At 39.6% G+C, this 24,901-nt stretch overlaps 1 protein-coding gene across 3 annotated transcripts in view; it reads right to left on the minus strand.

Annotated features, from left to right (window-relative positions):
• Positions 1 to 24,901, minus strand: part of CB2H6orf201 (chromosome B2 C6orf201 homolog) — a 150,708-nt gene that overhangs the window by 2,050 nt on the left and 123,757 nt on the right. The window contains exons 6-7 of one of the 3 annotated variants that reach the window (XR_006597604.1): positions 11,941 to 11,986; positions 93 to 281 (exon numbers count right to left, since the gene is read on the minus strand). The gene's annotated coding sequence lies outside the window, so the exon portion shown is untranslated. Of the gene's footprint in view, positions 1 to 92; positions 282 to 6,725; positions 9,460 to 11,940; positions 11,987 to 24,901 lie in introns of all 3 variants that reach the window. The other 2 variants (XR_006597605.1, XR_002742209.2) reach the window with 2 other exon arrangements.

Genomic DNA, 24,901 nt, shown 5'->3' on the forward strand with positions numbered 1-24,901 from the left:
ACTTTAAATGATGAACATCAGACAACCAGGGGAAAGTTGAAGGAAGAGTAATCTTTACAACTTTGAATCCAAATGACTTTTTAGGGAGTTACCTTTTGGCATAAAGACACGAAGTTCCCACTGTGGCCCCGAGAGAAGGGACACTGTCTTATTTACTATCTTGTAGCGTAGATGATCTCACTTGTCTCTTCCATGTGGTAGTCGACTCTCAACCTCTAATGTGACTTTTCTCACAAAGTGGCTATGGACCAATTTTCCATCGCTTCTTCCAAAGAGCTGACCTTTGGACGTCCAAATGGGTTTTTATTGTTTCTCTTAAAGACCAGCTTTATTGATAACATTTAGCACCAAACTGAAGCATCCCAGAAATTCATATACATTGAATAATCAAGACTCACCCATTGATATATGATATAACAAATGTCTCTGCTCCAACTAATAGACCAACAGGCAGTTCGCACAAAAAGACAGGTGAATTTTTCAGTCCAAAGGGTGAGTCAACCCATCTGGTATGACAAATGCTGTTTCTGGCTTGATTCCTTGTCTGAGACCATTTGCCAAAACCTTTTTCATGAATCAATAGTTAAGATAATCTAAGCTGTTCCCAATAGATTCAATAGTTCACTGGTTCCAGGCATAAGACATCAATTTGGTTTGGTTATAAAATTTAATATTCTATAACTCACAGAAAATCTAATTCATGTACCATCTGGTTTTGGAAGGAAGACCTCTGGAAAAATTCAGGGGCTTTCAGGATTAACATTTCTTATCTTCTTCCTGATCTCACTCAAGACCTTTGCATTCACACTAAAAAGTGATAATCTACTTGGCATATTACCCCTTATTTCAAAAATGGTAAGTTCATTCCACCTGGTTTACTTTATATGTCCATGAATGTTCTCATTCTTTTGCCCCGACTAATAGTCTGAAGCCACACTACATGTTTCCTGATCCCTCATTGAGGACTATGAAGGCATATACCCATCAGGTCACAACCAGGTTAATCTTCCTGAACCTCCATTTGATACTTTGTAAACTAAAAGGTTTACAAAACACTTTCACTATATTATCTCGCTTTGTTTTCATGCTGACCCTGAGAACATTCCCATTTTACCCATGAGGCCATTAAAGCCAAGAAGTTGACTGGTCTACCACCTGGGATCCCTGATTTTTGGTGTGCATCCTGTCCAAAATATTTAACATGCCCACCCCAGAATGCAGTTATGTTTCCTGAATCTTGCCATTTGAGCAAGATTCCCTACCTAGTTTTCCAACCTCTTCTCTTCTCCCATGTTAACTATCACTTCCAGTGGAGCTGGTGTTTCTGTTACTCTTAGAGCCTATTATGCTCCAGATGGCCTTAACTGGGCCCCAGGGATCCATCCCTAGAGCCCCGTGGTTGGGCTTTCAGCAACTGAGTACTGCATGTGGGATTTTGTATGTATATGCTTATGTGAGTCTGTCTAGGGAAAGAATCCATAGTTTCCAACAGATCCTCAAAGAAGTCAATGACACCCTCCCCCCAAAAAGTTAAAAATTAATTTTATACACTGCTTTTCTTTCACCAAATCTCCTCTCCACTCTCTTGACCTACCTACGTTTCATAATTTCTCTTCAGAACTTAAAGCCAACTGTAGGCTTTCCAGATCACTCTTTCTAGATGGATTTAATTGTTCCCTCCCTCCAAATATTAATTCAAAAAGGGAGAAGCCGGAGTATTCCTAGGGTGGCCTTTATATATGCAGATAATATGTGATAACTTATCCCGACTGAGAGCACAATGATCTGTAAACCTTAATCATTCCCTTCAGGGTTGATTTGAAACCTTTCATTAGTACAATGCTTCCCATGGGATAAAGAGTGGGAAGAACTACATTGATACGGATATGGTATCTATTATGAAAAGAAAACCATTATCTTACTGTAAGGATTGCATAGTGATATTCCAGATGAAAACATAAAATTGGTAGAAGTTCAACCACTCACTCTCTACACACCAAAGCAAGCCAACCCCACTGCCTATGGTGACTCAAAGGCATACAGAGCTTTTGTTTGTAGAGCTCAGGGTGAGGGGTCTGAGTGGTGGGGTAAATGGAAAGTGGGAGGGGGGTCTGCTAAGGATGATGGGGGATGAGTATCAGCAGTTGGTTCACCAGCTTTGGCCTTGATGTCCTTCTAGCCTGTCAGCCTTAATACTCATTCCCTGGCATTTTCTCATTCCATCTTCCTGAGTCTCATCTGCTCCCCTGCACTAGTCCATCTTCTAGACATGGCATACACTGTGTTCCATCAGGAATCTGCTATATTTGAGGGTTACTACTTCGGTTACATACCCCTCCTTCTGACCCTGGTGAAGCCTAATGTTTTCCATGAGCGGTGCCTCCCATGAAGCCCTATGCCTGAAGATGTAGACTATCTATCTATACCCTGTATATCTGGGAAGGGGAGAATTGCCACTCTCTGCCTTTTCTTGCCAGCTAGTGCTGCCAACACTTTCATTAGAGACAAGGGCACTGTCATGTGCTGCATAATGTCCCCCCAAAAAGGTATGTCTGTATCCTAATCCTTGGAACCTGTGGATATGAACTTCTTTGGGAAAAGGGTTTTTTTCTCAGATGTAATGAAGTTAAGGATCTTGAGAGGAGGAGAGCATCCTGGATTATCCAGGTGGGCCTGAAATCTAATAACAAGGGTCATCATCAGAAGCACACAGAGAGACGGAAAGATGGAAGAGGAGGAGGGAATGTGACAAAGGAGGCAGAGGCTAGAGAGAAGAGCCCCAAGTAAAGGAAGGAATTCTGCAGCCACCAGAGGGAGGAAGAAGCAAGGAGTGGAATCTCCCCTCAAGCATGTGGAGGAAGCACAGCCCTGACGACAACTTAACTGTGGACCTCCAGCCTCCAGAACTGTGAAAGAACACATTTCTGTTGTTTCAAGCCACCCAGTTTGTGCTAATTTTTTGCAACAACCACAGGAGACTAATACAGGTTACCTAACTCCCATCATCTTGCAAAATAACAAACAGCTAACATTTCCTGAGTGCCTACAAAGTGCTAGGTATTGTGCTGAAGACTTTTCATGGATTATGTGTGAAATTCATAGAATTACACTGTAGCACAGGACAGATAAGGAAAGGAAAGCCCTCAGGAGATAAGTGAATGCCTGCTGTTACACAGGTAAGTGCAAAGGGAGGGACTAGCAGATGCAGGCTGCCTGTCTGACTACAAGCCCATTGTGCATCACCACTCAGTGACACTGCCGCTAATGGGTGACATAGAGTCCACTGGGATCCACAGCACACTGGCTCCACAGCATCTCTGCACCCTACCTCCTCAGGTCATGGCCCCCGTCCTCCAGCAAGGCCATCCCCCGACTTGCTCTTCCCCTGACCTCACCAGCTGCAGAATCCCACTTGCTGACCACAACCCTCTTCCTTTTTAGCTGTCTCACACACTCTCTCACACTCCACCCAACCTTTGATCTCTGGGCCAAAGACCTCAAATTGGACAACCTGTATCTTTACGAGCACACGGAGACTTCCCAAGGGGCAAATAGGCATGGGTGGTTTTAGTGAAACTAAATTTTAGAACCTGAATTTCCATGAGAACTTGTGCCATTCAGCCATTGCCACAATGATGCTGCAGAACAAACCACCCCAACACAATGTGACTCAAAACAACAATCGTCCATCCTTAGGGCAGCTGTGGGTCAGGTGGGATGCCCCTATTCAGGCTGCAGGTCTGCAGTTTGTTGGGCTAGGGCTGGCTCCAGGTTGTGTGATCAATGCAATTTTACAGAGCCCTACACTTAATAGGACCTTGCACTTGTGCTTTAATACTCTGGGATGGACCCAAGACATTCATGTTTTGTGAGTGAAGTCTGAAGGTATTCAGTACAATACTTGCTGCATGCTCCAGGGGCTTTAAGCCTCAATTCACACATGGTGCTGCCTTCTCCTATCTCTCTGCCCTCCTGGATAGGTACTCGGCCATCAGCTCTCCATGCATGCCCAGTGACCACTGCTGCCCTCTGTCCCCATGGGGTTCTGAACATGACCACAGGGAGGACCATTCAGGCACACGTTCTGCAGTGTCTTAAGGTGGGACAAGGTGGTGGCTATTCACACTGGCAGTGTCATGGCACATTTGGCAGGCAATGGGCAGGGATTTCTTGTTCACTCCCAATCCAGGTACCAAGTGCACCCCTGCATGGAGATTTCTACCCATTGGGTGTTGCCATCCACCATGGATGGAGGTGGTAAGCCAGGAGAAAGAGGGATTGAATCCTGATGCCCCACATTTTCATTTTGCAGTGGGCCCTACCATTAAGTGATGGGCCCTGGCTGCATCAGCTTAATTCCATACCTTATTTGGGGCCCAGTGGAGGGCAGCAGCTACTCGGAGCATTGTCTTCTCACTGCAACTGCAGAAGCACTAGAACCCAAACCAAACTGCACAAGCACTTTTCAAGCTTTTGCTCACATTTATCCACTGAAGCAAGTCAGTAAACCATGCTGGAGGCCATGAGTGGGAAGCATACTCCAGCCACCAGGAGGCCAGGGTGAAGGTATGGTTGCACGATGTTATAGAAAAGTAGGACTGATCCACCTACCATAGTACTCCTTTCTAAATATGTCTCCTTCAGAATGAATGGCCCTGATCACACCAGCTCTTATTTCCACCTCATTGCTGACAGGTGTCCTTCCCTGCACGTTACCCAGGAAAGGCATGGGGGTGCATGTGGTTCAACCAATGGTGCACTAGTGTAATCCAGGAAAAAGGGTGACTTTTCCCAGCTTCACATTCACAGGAAATATTTTAACATCTTATTTCAGTTTGTGTAAATACTTTGTTATGGGTAACTATGATAGGGTCAGCAATAAAAGACTTTCAAGCACAAGAATCTACAATGGAATAAAATTCTTTAAGGAGAGTGGGATAAAAATATGAAAAGGAATAAAAGGAATGTTGAAAAAACCCTTTGTTAGAGAACAGCTATGCTGGTGGCAGTGTGGCATTTAGATGGGACACATTTAAGTCAGACATGTAACCATTTTATTTGAAAATATAAATATTTATAATATACTAGAAATTACGTTCTTTGCTACTACCTGAATTGAAGGAAAATTTTTAAGTGTTAACTTAGAATGTTAGAGCAGGTACCTGGTTTCTCAACCCCCCACCCTGGGGGCAAGCAATCAAAAGAATTTTAAGTCCACTCATCTAGGGAAAGAAAACCTTACATTTTTATTCAACCTATTACTCCCTTGAGACTGTATTTTCTTCCTTACCCCTGTAAGTAAAATAAGCCAGACACAGAAAGACAAATGCTATACGGCATCACTGACATTTGTGGAATCAAAAAGAAAAAAGCTGAACTCATAAAAACAGAGTAGAATAGTGGTTGGCAAGGGCTGGGACGGTGGGGGAAATGAGAGACGTAGGTCAAAAAGTATGAACTTTTTGTTACAAGATGAATAACTTCTGTGGATCTAATGTACCACAGGGTGACTACAGTTAACAATACTGTACATTATACTTGAAATTTGCTAAGAGAGTAGATCATAAGTGTTCTCACTACCCAAAAAAGGTGACTATGTGAAGTGATGGATGTGTTAATTAACTTGATTGAGGTAATTGTTTCACAACATATACATACAAATCATCACGTTGTACACCTTACAAAAAGAAAAAGAAAACAGTTAACCATTATCAATTGTGGCTTAATTTATCTCTTGTTGATGTGAGGAGGATGCAACTATTTAAATCATCTCAAATTTTTCTTCATTTTGGACCTGTTTGGGACTTTCCGTGGCAAAAACCCTTGTAAACAGCTTTCTGTCAGTCTTGGAACTTTTTTTAACAAGCAAGGTCTCCCGAGTTTTTCTAAGTAAAGGGCATTGGGTTGCCTTCTCAGGATTTTCCATCATCTCTTTGACAACCAAGTGCTTTTGAAATTCTTTTTTTTCTATATGCAGATAAAAAGGGGAAACACAAATTCACTATCTATTTGGATATGTGTTATCAGGAAATACAGTGATTTCTGTGTTAGGATTATTTTTCCTGTCAGAAGGGAGTTATTTCCTTTTCTTTTAATCTGGGCAATTTGTCCTGCGAGATTGTGGTTTAGACTGGTTCTAATATCTGTCCCTAAAAAATCATCAGTAATTTCTGACTCAACTTGGTTCAGCAAGAAAGCTTTCAATAACAGTATGAGATTATCAATCCATAATCCATTATAGCAAACATAATCCCTTAAAACAAACGTAACAGCTTAAAATATGGAAGAGGTTTAGCACAGTCCAAGTTCAAGCTTGCAACCTAGAGAGAAGAGGGCTGCCTTTTAGACACTACTTGAGGAATCATGGCTGGTGTGCTAATGCAAGTTAGTGCACTGACATCATTGTGAGGTGTGTCCCAAGACCTTCATTATAGCCACCTGTGCCTGTGTTACCTCTGCCATCATTAAATGTGCATCTGTCCAACCTCTGAATAACTTGGGGTTTTACATAAAGGGTCATGTTTCTGACTTGGCGAAGTTGCTTAAAATGAGCCCTAATGCAATTAAAATGAGATACTGGGATTGTCACTGTGATGGTTAATTTTATGTATCAACTTGACTGAGCTAAGGGATGCCCAGATAGCTGATAAGGTAGTATTTCTAGGTGTCTCTGGAAGGGTGTTTCTGGAAGCATTTAAATCAAGGACTAAGAGATCCATCCTTACCAATGTGGGTAGGCATGTTCCAATCCACTGGGGGCCCCAATGGAACAAAAAGGCAAAGGAAGGGTAAATTCACTCCTTATTCTTGGGATGGGATGTTCATCTTCTATCCATGGACATTGGAGCTTCTGGGCCTTTGGACATAGGAACTTACACCAACAGGCCCGTGGTTCTCAGGACTTTGCCCCAGGACTGGGAGTTATACCATCAGTTCTCAGTACTTTGGACTTGGACTAATACCATGGGTTTTCCTGGCAGTCCACCTTGCAAACAGCAGACTGTGGGACTTCTCAGCCCCCATAGTCATGTGAGCTGATTCTTACCATAAATCTTCTCTCTTTGTTCTGTTTTTCTGGGGAATCCTGACTAATACAGTCATTATGAGGAATGGTTCCAAAAGGAGCGTTTGATGATGAGAATCTTAGTTATGTCACAAGAAGAGGTTACTTCTGACTGTGGCCTATCCCCACTGTTCTCAGCCCAAAGCCTCTACTTTGGAGAGGAGACAAAGGAAGAGCAGCTGGGATGAGAATCAATCACTGCAGTCCTATGCAAATGAAGCTGTCATTTTTTTTTTTTTTTGGCTGACAAAATATAACCAGCTAACCATTCTACCAAATAGATATGCTTCTCAAAGGTGCTAACCACTCTATTATCTCTATTCCCGCCTCTGATTTAAGAGCCTCAGATGCTAGTTTATAGTTTACATTTCAATGAGATCTCAGATCAATTCCAACATGTCAGAAAATCCAATAAGAAGAGACACTGAAATTTATGTGTTTATTTAAAGCTTGCTGATAAACAATTACATACATCTTACTTATAATCAGCTACTATAGTTTAGAAGTTACTAGCCACAGGAGGTTGTGGGTGATTTTATTTTGAAATAGAAAAATAAATTAAGGTCCCTGCAACTTGTAGTATGTCTGACAGTCCAAGATGAGAAGCCATGAAACAGGGGCAGGCAAGGTTTGCTGTTGTCGTGCATGTGTGTTTTCTTCGCTTCAGCAAATGAAGAGCAGAGCTAAGAAATGGTCAGTCAACCAGTAGCTATTTCCTGATATCTATATTGTATAAAGCTATACTCACGGGCTATGCAGAAGTTCAAGGCAGCACCCTTTCAGGAAGCTGAATACCCATCTGAAAATCAGGTGAACACCACTAGACAGAATGTGCTAATTTTCAAAGGAACATCAGATAGCAGGTGTTGTTGGAGCTCGGGGGACAAAGATATGTGCCTGGACTGGGTAACCAGGGAAGGATCCCCAGAAAGGGTGGCATTTAATATGAGTCTTGAGAATGGGTAACATTGGGGACAGAGGGGATAAGAAGATAGGGCTTGATGGGAGGTAAAGGCCAGAATGTGAGGAATTGGAATACCTCTCTTTCTCTGGATCTGAAGTAATGTTCTAATAGGCACTGACCTAGAGTACTTTATAGCATGACTCCACCCTGGAAGGTACTCTGGGGGGAACTTCAGAAGCCTCCTTCACTCCTTCAGCTTCTGAGACACCCTTGGGTACCACATAGTCTTTGTATACTAAATGGCTCCCTGGTGCCTTCAGTGAGGGAATAGGAAAGTAAGTAAGATACCAACCATCCCTAACATAGGTAGACATCAACTAGGAATTCCACATTCCCCTCTCTCTTCATCAGTTCTCGGGATGAAAACAATGAGAAGCCAAGAGAAGAAACAATTTCACAAAGTGTTTCCTCAAGCACAAGAAACAAACTAAGCAAAACACCAAGAGTTTGGTGCCAGCACTGCAAGGAGAAATGTCATGCACTCCATTGAGCAGCTGTTCTTTACCAGATGCTCAGCTAGGCCCTGAGGACACAGCAGTGAACGAACCAGACAGGGTCCTATTGAGGAAGGCAGATATTAAACAAGGAGAGATATAGAGGAAAAGTTTAGGGAGCTATAAGAGCCTACAACAGTGGAGTCAGGGGACTGTCTGTCTAAGGGAGGGGCTCTAGGTTGAGATTTAAAGGACCAGAGAGTATTAGCCAACTGACAAGAGGGTGCCATGGAGAAGACCCTTGCCCTTCATCCATTCTCCACCCTCGCTGCTGGAAACACTCCTTTAAATGACAGCTTTTTCTCACAATGACTATGGTCTCTAACTAATTTCTTGAAGACTGATACAGTCTATGCAGATAAGGTGAGTCTGCAAATATTTTTCTCTTCACAATGCATAAGCATCTTCCAGATCCCGAGATGTAGGTCAGTTGGCAGGTTCTGAGTGTTTGCAGATGCCATGAAGAGGCTTTTCATATGGTTTGGTTTGCAGTTAACCTTGGACAGTGTTTACTTAAAACTACCAGTGACCTTTAAGCTGTCAAATATAGTGTCTTTGTCCTCAGGCCTCATCCTTTTCCACACTGTGGGTCACTGTTCTGAAATTCTGCCTTCCTTGGTTTCCATGACACTAAATTACTCTTGTTCAAACTCTCTGGCTAGTTCTTTCCTATTTGCTGTTCCTTGCACTGTGTCAGTTGGAATTAGGTTTGGCTGCAAGCAACAGAGACACATAACGACAGTGGCTTAAATAAGATAGAAATTCAACTCTTCTTCATGTCAAAGCCTGGGGATCAGCAGTTCAGGGCTGGTATGGTGGATTCACAAAGTCATTTAGAGACCTGGTCCCATGCTAGTCTCTACTGTTTCATCCTTAGAGTGTGGCATCCATACTCGTGGTCCAAGGAGGCTACTTTAACTCCAGCCTTTCACATCAGACTTCCAGAAAGCAGGATGGAACATGGGACAAAAAAATAAGACAATAGAGACATGCCAAATGTCTATTAGGAAAGGCTTCTGGAAGCAATTACATGACTACTATTCTCAAATCTCTTAGACAAAACGTAGTCATGTGGCAATACCTAGTGACAAGGGAAGCTGGGATATACAGTCTTTATAATAGTAAACAATAAATAATATAATAATAAATAATCCTGCACCCAACTAAAAATGTGGGTTCTGTTCTTCTTCTTGGGAAGAAGGTGAGAATAGATAATAGTGGACAACCCCTGGTCTCTGTGCATACCATAGATGTCCTCACCACGAGAGATTCTGATTTGGTCCTCTCTCTTTATAGCCCCACACTTGCCAGTTCAAAAAAAATTTTTTTTTAATTCTACATATAAGTGATACCACACAGTATTTTTCTCTCTGTGTCTGGTTTATTTCATTATTGAGCAAATGTCCTCAAGGCTTATCTGTGTTGTTGCAAATGGTAGGATTTCTTTCCTTTTTTATGGCTAAATAATATTCTAGTGTGTGTGTGTGTGTGTGTGTGTGTGTGTGTGTCTCACATTTTCTTTATCCATTCATCCATTGATGGACAGTTAAGTTGTTTGTATTATCTTGGCTACTGTGAATAATGCTGCAATGAACATGGAAGGCAAATAGCTTTCCAAGATACCGGTTTTATTTCCTTTAGATACATATCCAGAAGTGGGATTGCTGGATCATAGGGTAGTTCTATCCTTAATTTTTGGAGGAAATTCCATACTATTTTCTAGAGTGGCTATACCAATTTGTATTCTCCCCAACAGTGTACAAGGACTTCCTGTCTTCCACATCCTCATCAACATTTATTTCTTATCTTTTTGATAATAGCCATTCTAACAGATGCAAGCTAATATCTCTTGGTAGCTTTGATTTGCATGTTGTTGATGATTAGTGATAAGGAGCACGTTTTTATATTCCTCTTGCCCATTTGTATGTCACCTTTGGAGAAATGTCTATTCAGATCCTCTACCTATTTTCTCATTGGGTTTTTGGGTTTGGGTTTTTGTCAGTGAGCTATATATAAGTTCCTTTTATATTTTGGATATTACCTCTCGTTAAACATATGGCTTGCAAATATTTTCTTTTATCCCATAGGTTGTCTTTTCATTTTGTTGATAGTTTCCTTTGCTGTTCAGTAGCTTTTTACTTTAATATAGTCCCACTTATTTTTGCTTTTGTTGCCTATGCTTTTGGTATCATGCCCCAAAAAATCATTGCCAAGACCAATGTCAAGGAGTTTTACCTATATTTTTTTTCTAGAGATTTTATGGGTTCAGGTCTTACATTTAAGTATTTAACCCATTTCAAGTGAGTGTTTATAAGTGGTGTAAGATAGGGGTTCAGTGTCATTTTTTTTGCACATAGATATCCAGTTGCCCCAACACCATTTATTGAGGAGACGACCCTTACCCTATTGTGTGTTCTTGGTACCCTTGTCAAAGATTAGTTGACCATATATGTGTGGATTTTATTCTGGGTTCTCTATTCTGTACCATTAGTATATATGCCTGTTTTTATGTCAGCACTATATACTGTTTTGATTACTGTGACTTTGTAATATCGTTTGAAATCAGCTTTGCTGTTCTTTCTCAAAATTGCTTTGATTATTCAGAGTCCTTTGTTGTTCCACGTGAATTTTAGGATTTTTTTTTCTATTTCTGTGAAAATGCCTTTGGAATTTTGATGCCTTTGGAAATGTGTGTTGAATGTATAGATTGCTTTGGGTAACATGGATATTTTAACAATATTAACTCTTCCAAATCAAGAACACAAATTATCTTTTCATTTATTTGTGCTTTCTTCAGCTTTTTTCCCTCAATATCTCATGGGTTTTGATTAAATTTATTTCTAAGTCTCATTGTTTTTGATGCTACTGTAAATGAGATTTTTTTTCTTAATTTTTTTCAGGTAGTTTGTATAGAAATGCAAATTATTTTTGTATCCTAACTTTGTATCCTGCAACTTTAGTTTGAGTTTGTTTACTAGTTCTACCAGGATTGGGGGGGGGGGGTGGAGTCATTAGGATTTTTTATAAGATCATGTCATCTGCAGAGACAATTTTACTTCTCTCTTTCTTATTTGGGTGCCTTTTACAGGCAGACCTTATTTTATTGCACTTCACTTTATTGCATTTCATAGAAAATGCATTTTTTTACAAATTAAAGGTTTGTAGTAACCTTGGATCCAGCAGGTCTATTGGCACCATTTTCCACTTCACCACCATTTTCCACCATTTACTCACTTCATATCTCGATGTCATATTTTGGTAATTCTCACAATATTTTAAATTTTTTCATGATTATTATATTTTTTATGATGATATATGATCAGTGATCTTTGATACTATGACCATAATTGTTTTGGGGTGCCATGTAAGATAGCAAACTTAATCAATAAATGTTGTATGTGTTCTGATGCTCCACCAACCTGCTGTTCCCCCAACTTGCTCCTCCTTCTCAGGTCTTCCTATTCCCTGAAACACAACAATATTGAAATTAGGCCAATTAATGACTCTTCCTCTAAGTGTTTAAGTGAAAGGAAGGGTCACACATCTGTTACTGTAAATCAAAAGCTAGAAGTGATTAAGCTTAGTGAGGAATGAGTGTTGAAAACTAAAAGAGGCCAAAAGCTGGGCCTCTTGTGCTAAGCAGTTAGCCAAGCTGTGAATGCAAAGAAAGAGTTCTTGAAGGAAATTAAAAGTTCTAATCCAGTGAATATGTGAATAATAAAAGAGAGATTGCGGATATAGGGAAAGTTTTAGTGGTCTGGATAAAAGATCAAATAGGCCACAACATCCCTTTAAGCCAAAGCCTAATCCAGACCAAGGTCCTGACTCTCGTCAATTCTGTGAAGGCTGAGAGAGGTGAGGAAGCTGCAGAAGAAAAGTCTGAAGATAGCAGAGTTTGGTTCATGAAGTGTAAGGAAAGAAGCCGTCTCCGTAACACCAAAGTTCAGGGTGAAGCAGCAAGGGCTGATGTAGAAGCTGTAGCAAATTATCCAGAAGATTTAGCTATGATAATTAATAAAGGTGGCTACATCAAACAATAGATTTTGAATGTAGATGAGATAGCCTTCTGTTGGAAGAAGATGCCACTAGGATTTTCATAGCTAGAGAAGAGAAGTCGATGCCTGCCTTCAAAGCTTCAAAGGATGGGCTGATTCTCTCATTAGTGTCTAATGCAGTTTGGTGACTTGAAGCTGAAGCCAATGCTCATTTATTATTCTAAAAATTCTAGGGCCCTTAAGAATTATGCTAAGTCTACTCTACCTGTGCTCTATAAATGGAAGAAAGCTTGGATGAGAGCACATCCATTTACAACATGGTTTACTGAATACTTTAAGGCTACTGTTGAAATCTACAGCACAGGCAAAAGAAAAAAAAATTCTTTCAAAGTATTCCTGCTCATTAATCATGCACGTATGTGGTCATGCAAGAACTCTGATGGAAATGGACAATGAGATTAATGTTTTTTCAATGCCTGCTAACACAACATCCATTCTGCAGCCCAGAGATCAAGAGTAGTTTTGACTTTTAAGTCTTATTACTTAAGTAATACATTTTGTAAGGCTACAGCTCCCATAGATAGTGATTCCTTTGACAGATCTGGAGAAAATAAATTGAAAACCTTCTGGAAAGGATTTTGCCATTCTTGATGCCATTAAGAACATTTGTGATTCAGGGGAAGAAGTCAAAATATCAATGTTAATGGGAGTTTGGAAGAAGTTGATTCCAACCCTCATGGATGATTCTGAGGGGTTCAGGACTTCGGTGGAGGAAGTAACTGCAGATGTAGTGGAAATAGCAAGAGAACTAGAATTAGAACTGGACCCTAAAGATGTGACTGAATTATTGAAATCTCATGATAAAATTTCAGTGAAAGAAAAATTGCTCTTGTGGATGGGCAAAGAAAGAGGTTTCTTGAGATAAAATCTGCTCCTGGTGATGATGCTGTGAAGACTGTTGAAATGACAACAAAGGATTTAGAATATTACACAAACTCAGTTGATAAAGCAGTGACAAGGTTTGATAGGCTTGACTCCGATTCTGAAAGATGTACTGTGGGTAAAAGGCTATCAAACAACATTACATGCTATAGTGAAATCATTCATGAAATGAAGAGTCTTGGATGTAGCAAACTTCATTGTTGTCTTATTTTAAGAAATTGCCACAGCCGCCCCATTTCCAGCAACCACCACACTGATCAGTCATTAGCCATCAGCATAGACCCTCCACCAGCAAAAAGATTATAACTTACTGAAAGCTCAGAGGAAAGTCAGCATTTTTTTTACCAATAAAGTATTTTTAATTAAGGCATGTACATGGATTTTTTAGGCTCATTGATGTTGTACACTTAATAGACTACAATAAAAATAACTTTTATTTGCACTGGAAAAATTGATTTGACTTGCTTTATTGCAATATTCACTTTATTGTGATGGTCTGGAAACAAACCCACAGTACCTCTGAGGTATGCCTGTATTTGTTTTTCTTGCCTAGTTGCTCTGACCAGGATGCCAGTACTATGTTGAATATAAATACAAAAGTAGACATTCTTGTCATGTTCTTCATCATAGAGGAAAAGCTTTCAGCTTTACACAATAGAACAGGATTTTGGCTGTGGGCTTGTCATATATGGAGTTTATTATGTATATTCCTTCTATACCTCATTGTTGAGAATTTTTATGATGAAAAATTGTTGAATTTTTGTCAAATGCTTTTTTTGCATCTATTGAGATGATCACATGATTTTTTAATCCTCCATTCTGTTTATGTGATGTATCTTTTTTATGTATTTATTTATTTATTTATTTATTTATTTATTTATTTATTATTTTTAAGTAGATTCCATGCCAACATGGAGCTCAATGGGACTTAAACTCACAACCCTGAGACTAACACCTGAGCTGATATCAAGAGTCAGATACTCAACCAACTGAGCCATCCAGTACCCCTCTATCACAATTATTAATTTACATATATTGAACCATCCTTGCATCCCTGAATAAGTCCTAATTGATTGTGGTGTATGATACTCTTAACGTGCTGTTGAATTTTGCTGATACTTTGTTGAAGATTTTTGCATGTATGCACATGAAGAATATTGGCTTGTAGTTTTCTTATAGTGGCCTTGTCTGGCTTTAGTATCAGGATAATTCTGCCCTCATAAAATGATTTTGGAAGTATTCCCTTCTCTTCAACTTTTGGGAAGAGTTTGAGAAGGATTAGTGTGGATTCTTTTTTAAAGGCAAAATGTAAATAATTAAATTATTTCCCACATTCCCTCTTTGTTTTCCTGTGTGTATTTCCTACTTTTTTTTATTATTTACTTTTTAATTTACATCCAAGTTAGTCAGCATATAGTGCAATAATGATTTCAGGAGTAGAATCCAGTGATTTATCCCCTACATATGACACCCAGTGCTCACCCAACAAGTGTCTTCCTTAATGTCCCTTGCCTTTTTAGTCCATCAACCCCACCCAACTCCCTCCAGCAACCCTCAGTTTGTTTTCTATAGTTACAAGTCTCTTTTGTTTTGTCCTCCTCCCAGTTTTTAAATTATTTTTGTTTCCCTTATCTTATGCTCATCTGTTTTGTACCATAAATTCCACATATGAGTGAAGTCATATGAATTTGTCTTTCTCTAATTTTGCTTAGTATAATATACTCTAGTTCCAACCATGTTATTGCAAACAGCAAGATTTCATTCTTTTTGATCACTGAGTAATACTCCATTGTATGTGTGTATATATATATATATATATATATATATATATATATATATATATACCACATCTTCTTTATTCATTCATCTGTCGATGGACATTTGGGCTCTTTCCATACTTTGGCTATCATCGATAGCATTGCTATAAACATTGGGGTGCATGTGCCCTTTCAAAACAATACACCTGTATCCTTCAGATAAATACCTAGTAGTGCAATTGCTGGGTTGTAGGGTAATTCTATGTTTAATTTTTTGAGAAACCTCCATACTGTTTTCCAGAGTGGCTGCATCAGTTTGCATTCCCACCAGCAGTGCAAAAGTTTCCTCTTTCTCTGCATCCTCACCAAGATCTGTCGTTGCATCAATTGTTAACTTTAGCCATTCTGACAGGCAGGTGTGAGGTGGTATCTCAGTTTGTTTTTGATTTGTATTTCCCTGATGATGAGTGATGTTGAGCATTGTTTCATGTGTCAGCTGGCCATCTGGATGTCTTCTTTGGAGAAGTGTCTATTCATGTCTTTTGCCTATTTCTTCACTGGATTATTTGTTTTTGGGGTGTTGAGTTTGATAAGTTCTTTGTAGATTTTGGATACTAACCCTTTATCTGATATGTCATTTGCAAATAACTTCTCCCATTCTGTCGGTTGCCTTTTATTTTTCCTGATGGTTTCCTTCACTGTGCAGAAGCTTTTTATTTTGATGAGGTCCCAGTAGTTCATTTTTGCTTTTGTTTCCCTTGCCTCCAGAGACGTGTTGAGTAAGAAGTTGCTGCAGCCAAGGTCAAAGATGTTTTTGCCTGTTTTCTCCTCGAGGATTTTGATGGCCTCCTGTCTTACGTCTAGGTCTTTCATCCACTTTGAGTTTTTTTTGTGTGTGTGTATGGTGTAAGAAAGTGGTCCTGGTTCATTCTTCTGCATGTCGCTATCCAGTTTTCCCAACACCATTTGCTGAAGAGATGGTCTTTATTCCACTGGATATTCTTTCTTGCTTTGTCAAATATTAGTTTCCCATACATCTGTGGGTCCACTTCTGGGTTCTCTATTCTGTTCCATTGATCTGAGTGTCTGTTTCTGTGCCAGAACCATACCATCTTAATGATTACAGCTTTGTAATACAGCTTGAAGTCCAGAATTGTGATGCCTCCTGCTTTGGCTTTCTTTTTCAAGATTGCTTTGGCTATTCAGAGTCTTTTCTGGTTCCATACAAATTCTAGGATTGTTTTTTTCTAGCTGTGTGAGGAATGCTGGTGTTATTTTGATAGGGATTGCATTGAATATGTAGATTGCTTTGGGTAGTATCGACCTGTGTTTCCTACTTTTACACGTTGCCATTATTTCTCCACCCCATTCCCATCATCCAATCTTTGCTGTCATGTATTGTTTCTCTTCATCTCCCTCCACATGCTATCTGTGGACAAACTCCTATTATCTCTTGTCTGGACTCCTGCAACAGTCTTTTGGTTATCTCTTTATCCCCAGGGTCAGCCTATTCTCTAATCTTCCTGACATATGGATGTCTGATTCTCAATGTCTAGAATGGGTCACCTCTATCTTTTATTCCAAAACATTCAAATGTCTCCATGTTACTTACAGAATAAAACCAATACCCCAACCCAGTGCTCAACCCTGTATAAAGTGACCCTACACTCTCTTCTACTCTACAAACACTATTGAGTTTCAAGTATGTCCCAGACTCTATTCTAGGTGTTTGAGGTCCATTATGAAACAAAACAGACACACACACACACACACACACACACACACACACACACCCCAAACACCCACTCTTTGGAGTTTACATTCTGTTTTCCACTGTTTTGAGAATTCTCTTCACATATCCTTCATTCCAGGCAAACGGATTCACCTGCTGTCTGTGCAGGGCTTGTCCTTTGCTCTTTTTTTTTCTCTTTCTGGAATATTCTTTTGCTTATTCCTTTATAACTGTGGTTCTCAACCAGGTGATTTTTTTTCTTGTAGAGGACTTTTGGCAATATCTGCAGATATTTTGTTTGTCACAACAGATTGGGGTCCTACTGGTACATCACTGGTAGAAGCCTGGGATGCTGTTAAACAATCTTACAATGTACAGGAAAGCCTCCATAGTAGAAAATTATCTGGTCCAAAATGTCAATAGTGTTGAGAATGAGAAACACTGCTATAGATAGGGTCAATTTATACCCACCCTTCAATGACGGCTCAAATTTCTCCTTCATGAAATACCCACAATTCCTTCTTCCATTCCTGTTTGCTCAAAGCTATCTGCTGTCCTGCTGAATTCCCACTTCCCCTGTGGGTAGCTGTGTAGCGTCACTCATCATTTGTCATAGGCTATAAAAGTCTACAAGGGTGGATTTACACCTGACTCTTCTGAGTTCTCAGAGGCCAACCTCGTGCTTAGCTCACAGAAGATGGTACCCACATATTTGTTATAGGCATGAATAGGGAATACCCAATGTCTGTCTCTTCTCCCAGACTTCAGTTCCTAGGAATTAAGCAGCCTGAAAGTTGCTGCTTCAGAGGAGAATCTGCCAGGCCCCTCCCAGCCATAGTTGGAAGAGACTCAACTGGCATCAAGCCACAGGAAAGACTGCCTCTACCAGTCTGAAGGAAAGAGGTTAACAGAAAAAGAAACTAAACAAATATGGCAAGAAACATGACTCTGTGTGCAAACAGAGGTTCCCTACAAAAATAATTGAAAGCAGGAAGGACATTTGTTTGGATGGGAACTTGACCAGATTTATAAATGGGTTAGGGTAACTAGTGACCTCAGCTGCCCTTGAAGTCATAGTCTTAACAGTGCAGAAACCAGGAGCCACATGAAGCTACAGCCAGGGGTGGCTCCCAGCCAAGGACTTCTGTGCTGTCCCTGGGCCATTGCCTGATGAAGGCCTGAGCACACACACATTGCTGCTGCAGGATTCAGAATTGTGTGTCAACCATCACTCATTAACTCAACTTTTCCTGTCTAAGTCCTTGAGCTGTCTGAGATGCTGAAGTGTCTTGGCAGGCCTAGAAAACTATTAGATCTCAAGAAACAGGCTCAGTTATCTCAGGCTTCTCCTGAATCCAAATGTTCCAGTTTCAGCTTCCTCCTCACGAGCTGCTTAGAGCAGGGATCTCTGATATACACCATTTTTTATCTGCCTGGCAGCTGAAATGGCAAAAAAGTATGTGAAGTTCCAGCTCTGACTCTCTAAAAGTAGGCACAAGGGAGCTTTAGTGCTTTTGCAAAAGGAGTGATTGAAGTCAGGTAGAGAAGAACAAAATGACTCAAAGCTACAGCCAAAGCCCAGAGACACAGAGCATTTGGTGAGCACTTTACAGCTAGATCTATTCCACATGGGAGTATCTGTCACTCATCCAACTTAATGCAATATGGTCCTTAAAGTTAATAAAATAGCATAACAAACCAACCAAGTTAGTTCTCTTATCCACTACCTAACCCTCTGTTTCTACAAGCTTCATGGTGGGGTTGGATGTTGGGAGAAAGGGAGTGAAGAAGAACTCTGCTGACATTTTTCCCCCTTACCCAAGATTCTGGAAGCTTGAGCAGAGAGCAGGGGGATGAGGTGCTTTCCCAAGAGGGAACATTAGTATGGTGTCCCAGGCTCTGACTCTTGGCTCTAACTTGGTCTCTCAAAAAGAAATACAATACTAGCCACAAACACAAGCCACATATGTAGTTTTAAATTTTCCTGTGGCCACATTAAAGATGCATAACAAGGATTAAATTAATTTTAATAAAATATTTCATTAAATTCAACGTATCCAAAATATTATCATTTAACCTGTAATCAATACAAATAGTACCATCCATAAAATAATACGTGTTCCTTTTTATCTTGCTAAGCATTCAAAATTCATTGTTTATTTTACACTTACCAGATATCTTAGTTTTAACTAGCCACATTTCAAGCACTCATTCACAGGGGGAGCCTAGGATAATTCAAGACTTTCACAGGTCATCAGTTGGTGCCCAGGCACTAATGTATCACGTTATACAACAGGGAGCTAAAATAGCATTTGAAATATAATGAGATGGGGAATTTTTTTACATTTATGAAACTCCCCCCAAGGGGAACACATACCACATGTGGTTGAGAGAAATACTTTGAAAAGTCTGCTGTGGCCAGCATGAGGGTAGGGGATAGAAGTGGGAAACCCCCATGGAGGATGTTAGGGCAACACATAGATTGACAGCTGAACTTGAACCTCTGAGAGAGGTTCACTGACACTTGAAACTGAGAGCAACCTTTAACTATTCTTCTAGGACCAAGGCAGAGGACACAGGGAGATATAACAACAGTGACTCATTTTACTACTGGAGAAATTGTAACAACTTTAATGTCTAATGGGAAGAAACTGTGAATCTATGTGAAAGAATATTTTACTATGATGAAAACATGGGGATGTACCTAATATAAAATTGTTATTAGGGAAAGAAAAGCAGATTCAAGTGTAGTTGCTTATACAAGCTCACCTATAGTTAATAAATGCAAAGAAAAGAAATGCACAAACATATTGCCATTGTTTTTACTAAGAAATAGCAATATAGCAGGGTGCCTGGGTGGCTCAGTCTATTAAGCATCAGACTTCAGCTCAGGTCATGATCTTGAAGTTCATGAGTTCAAGCTCCATGTAAGGCTCTGTGTTGACAGCTCAGAGCCTGGATCCTGCTTGGGGTTCTATGTCTTCCTCTCTCTGCACCTCTCCTGCTTATGCTCTGTCTCTCTCTCAAAAAAAATATACATTAAAAAAAATTTTTTTAAAGAAATAGCATTCTGCACTGCAAACATTCAACAAAAGTAAAAGGCAACTGACAGAATGGGAAAAGATATTTGCAAATGACATATCAGACAAAGGGCTAGTATCCAAAATCTATAAAGAACTCACCAAACTCCACATCGGAAAAACAAATAATCCAGTGAAGAAATGGGCAGAAGACATGAATAGATACTTCTCTAAAGAAGACATCCAGAGGAGGAGCCAAGATGGCGGAACAGCATGGAAGCTTTTCGTGTGTCTCACATGCATGAAATACAGCCAGACCAACACTAAACCATCCTACACACTTAGAAAACTGATTGGAAGATTAACACAACAATCTGCACAACCTGAACCACAGAATTCAGCAGGTACGTGACACAAAGAACTGAACTTGGGGAGCAAGAAGCCACAAAAGGTAGGGAACCCCTTTTGTGGGCAGAGGACGGAGACTGGGGAGTGGGGGTAGCATATAGGAAAAGCACCCCTCCCCAAAAGCAGCTGGAGAGAAAGTGGAAAATTGGAAACAGCTACAGGGACTAAACTAAAAAGGGAGAAAGGAGAAAGGAGAAGGTTTAAATTCCATTAAGACTGTAAACAAGGGGAGCTCAAAATCTGCAACTCTACAGCTCAATACCTGGCAGTGCTCTGGTGGGTAAGGTGAATCCCCAGGAACAGAGTGGGGTCTGGGAGGTTCTCGGGCCACACGGCGAAAAGCGGTTCCACTGCTGGAAGGACATTTGGTAAAGACTGTTGAAGCCACCTGGTCCCAGCAGACCCCAGAAGGCAGCCACATTCACTGGTGCTGGGGCAAGGTCGTTGAGGGTGAAGCCTGGTGCCAGATGTGTGTTGCGATTTTCCATAATCCCTGAAATGCTGATGCTACACTCTCACAATATTTTTTTGGGGTGGCCTGGCACCTGGCCACAGTCTTGGTTGGGGCACCAGCAAGGTCCAACGGGTGTTCCTGGGCACAGCCAACATTCAGCCATTGCTCATTCGGCTGTTGCTCGGTGAGACCCTCATGCAGAAGGGCGGAACGGGTCAAAGCCTCAGTCCTTCAGAAGTAAGGGGCCGGGAAAACAGCCATATCTGAGACAAAACTTGGGAGACAGGTACTGCCTAGGGCCTGGTCACAGGGAGTGGAAAAGTGGGAAGTGGACGAGAGCTGAAGATGGAGGACGGTGCACAATTGCTGATCCAGGAGAACAGACTGGGTAGCTGGGTGGCGCCATTTTTCACCGCTCCCGCGCATGCGCATGTGCAGCTGCAACAATCCACCCCAGTAGGCTAGCAGCGCCATCTAGTGGAGAGCGGAACTGTTACACCAAGCCCCGCCCAACTGGGCCAACATCGCTCTTCAAGAACGCAAACCGGTTTAATTTATGGACTATAAAGATCTACATGAACTGACCTCTAGGGGAAAACGAGGCAATTTCAGTCCTACTTCAATCTGTTAGCAGGTTCATCTATTCAGTTGTTTTTTCTCTTTTCCCTTTTACTCTTTTACAATTCTTTTCTTTTTCTCAAATACAGAAAGAGAAAAAACTCATTTTTATTTTCAGTTTTTATTAAAAATACCTGTCTCTAATGTTTATTACTATATTTTTTACTTTTGTGTTAATTTTTTCAAATTCTACTTTACTTCCACATTTTATTTTAGTCTACTTCATTGTACTCACCTTTTCAAATTTTCAATTTCCTTTTTTTCTTTCTTTTTCCTTTTTTCTTCTTGAATGCAGAAAAAGAAAAACTTCATTTTTACTTTCAATTTCTATTTAAAATATTTTTATTTAATTTTTATTACTATATTTTTCCTTTTATGTAATTTTTTTTCAAATTCTACCTTACTCCCATCATTTTATTTCAGTCTACTACAATGTATTCACTTTTTCAAATATTCAAACGATTTCTTTGTTTTCTTTTCTTTTTTCTTTTTTTATCTTTTGTTCTCTTTTTCATTTATTTTCTTTTTTCTTAAATACAGAAAATGAAAAAATTCATATTTTTTCCATTTTTATTAAAAATATTTTTCTTTAATTTTTTCTACTATATTTATTTTTGTCTATATTTTTTCATATTCTATTTTACCCACATTTTCTCATTTTAGTCTACTTCAGTGTATTCACTTTTTAAAATTCTCAAATGATTTCCTCCCTCCCCCTTTTTTTTTCGTTTCTCTAATCTCTCAACACTTTCAACACCCAGACCAAAACACACCTATGATCTAGCATCATCTATTCGATTTGTGTGTGTGTGTGTTTAATTTTTAATTTTAATATTTTAAAAATTTTAATATTTTTTTAATTTCAATTTTTCTACCTCATTAATTCCTTTCCTCCCTTCAAAATGACAAAATGAAGGAATTCACCCCAAAAGAAAGAGCATGAAGAAACGACAGCCAGGGATTTAACCAACACAGATACAAGCAAAATGGCTGAACCAGAATTTACAATCACGATAATAAGAATACTAGCTGGAGTCAAAAATAGATTAGAATCTTTTTCTGCAGAGATAAAAGAAGTAAAAAATAGCCAGAATGAAATTAAAAATGCTATAACTGATCTGCAATCATGGATGGATGCAATGGCGGCAAGGATGGATGAGGCAGAACAGAGAATCAGTGATATAGAGGACAAACTTATAGAGAATAACGAAGCAGAAAAAAAGAGGGAGATTAAGGCAAAAGAGCATGATTTAAGCATTATAGAAATCAGTGACTCATTAAAAAGGAACAACATCAGAATCATAGGGGTCTCAGAGGAGGAAGAGAGAGAAATAGGGGTAGAAGGGTTATGTGAGCAAATCATAGTGGAAAATTTTCCTAACCTAGGGAAAGACACAGACATCAAAATCCAGGAAGCACAGAGGAACCCCATTAGATTCAACAAAAGCCGATCATCAACAAGGCATATCATAGTCAAATTCACAAAATACTCAGGCAAGGAGAGAATCATGAAAGCAGCAAGGGGAAAAAAGTCCCTAACCTACAAGGGAAAACAGATCAGGTTTGCAGCAGACCTATCCACAGAAACCTGGCAGGCCAGAAAGGAGTGGTGGGATATATTCAGTGTGCTGAATCAGAAAAATATGCAGCCAAAAATTCTTTATCCAGCAAGGCTGTCATTCAAAATAGAAGGAGAGATAAAAAGTTTCCCAGACAAACAAAAATTAAAGGAGTTTGTGACCGCTAAACCAGCCCTGCAAGAAATTTTAAGGGGTACTCTCTGAGGGGAGAAAAGATGAAAGTATATATATATATATATATATATATATATATATATATATATATACCTGAAAGTATATATATATATATATATATATATATATATATATGCCAAAAGCAACAAAATATTAGAAAGGACCAGAGAATACCTGAAACTCCAACTCTACAGGCATCATAATGGCAATAAATTCATATCTTTCAGCACTCACTCTAAACGTCAATGGACTTAATGCTCCAATCAAAAGACATAGGGTAACAGAATGGATAAGAAAACAAGATCCATCTATATGCTGTTTACAAGACAACCACTTTAGACCTAAAGACACCTACAGATTGAAAATAAGGGGATGGAGAACCATCTATCATGCTAATGGTCAACAAAAGGAAGCCAGAGTAGCCATACTTATATCAGACAATCTAGACTTTAAAATAAAGACTGTATCAAGAGATAAAGAAGGGGGGGCGCCTGGGTGGCGCAGTCGGTTAAGCGTCCGACTTCAGCCAGGTCACGATCTCGCAGTCCGTGAGTTCGAGCCCCGTGTCGGGCTCTGGGCTGATGGCTCAGAGCCTGGAGCCTGTTTCCGATTCTGTGTCTCCCTCTCTCTCTGCCCCTCCCCCGTTCATGCTGTGTCTCTCTCTGTCCCAAAAATAAATAAACTTTGAAAAAAAAAATTAAAAGAGATAAAGAAGGGCATTATATCATAATCAAGGCATCTATAGACCAAGAAGACCTAACAATTGTAAACATTTATGCACCAAATGTGGGAGAACCCAAATATACAAATCAATTAATCACAAACATAAACTCATCAATAATAATACCATAATAGTAGGAGACTTCAACACCCCACTCACAGCAATGGACAGATCATCTGATCAAAAAATCAACAAGGAAACAAAGGCTTTGAATGACACATTGGACCAGATGGACTTAACAGATATATTCAGAACATTTCATTCTAAAGCAGCAGAATATACATTCTTCTCCAGTGCACATGGAATGTTCTCCAGAATAGACCATATACTGGGAAAGAAATCAGCCCTAAGTAAGTACAAAAAGATCAAGATCATATCGTGCATATTTTCAGACCACAACACTATGAAAGTTGAAATCAACCACAAGAAAAAATCTGGAAAGATAACAAATACTTGGAGACTGAGGAACATCCTAATAAAGAATGAATGGGATAACGAAGCAGTTAAAGAGGAAATTAAAAAGTATATGGAAGTCAATGAAATTGATAGCACCACAACCCCAAACCTCTGGGATGCAGCAAAGGCAGTCATAAGAGGAAAGTATATAGCAATCTGGGCCTTCCTAAGAAGGAAGAAAGATCTCAGATACAGAACCTAACCTTACATCTTAAGGATCTGGAAAAAGAACAGCAAATTAAACCCAAAACCAGCAGAAGACAGGAAATAATAAAGATTAGAGCAGAAATTAATGCTGTCAAAACCAAAAAAACAACAACAGTAGAACAGATCAATGAAACCAGGAGCTGGTTCTTTGAAAGAATTGATGAAATTGATAAACCACCAGCCAGTCTGATCAAGAAGAAAAAGGAAAGGACCCAAATAAGTAAAATCAAGAATGAAAGAGGAAACATCACAACCAACACAACAGAAATAAAAACAATAATAAGAGAATATTATGAGCAATTATATGCCAATAAAG

This window comes from Felis catus, chromosome B2 (genome assembly GCF_018350175.1).
Source record: "Felis catus isolate Fca126 chromosome B2, F.catus_Fca126_mat1.0, whole genome shotgun sequence".
Taxonomy (NCBI): domain Eukaryota; kingdom Metazoa; phylum Chordata; class Mammalia; order Carnivora; family Felidae; genus Felis; species Felis catus.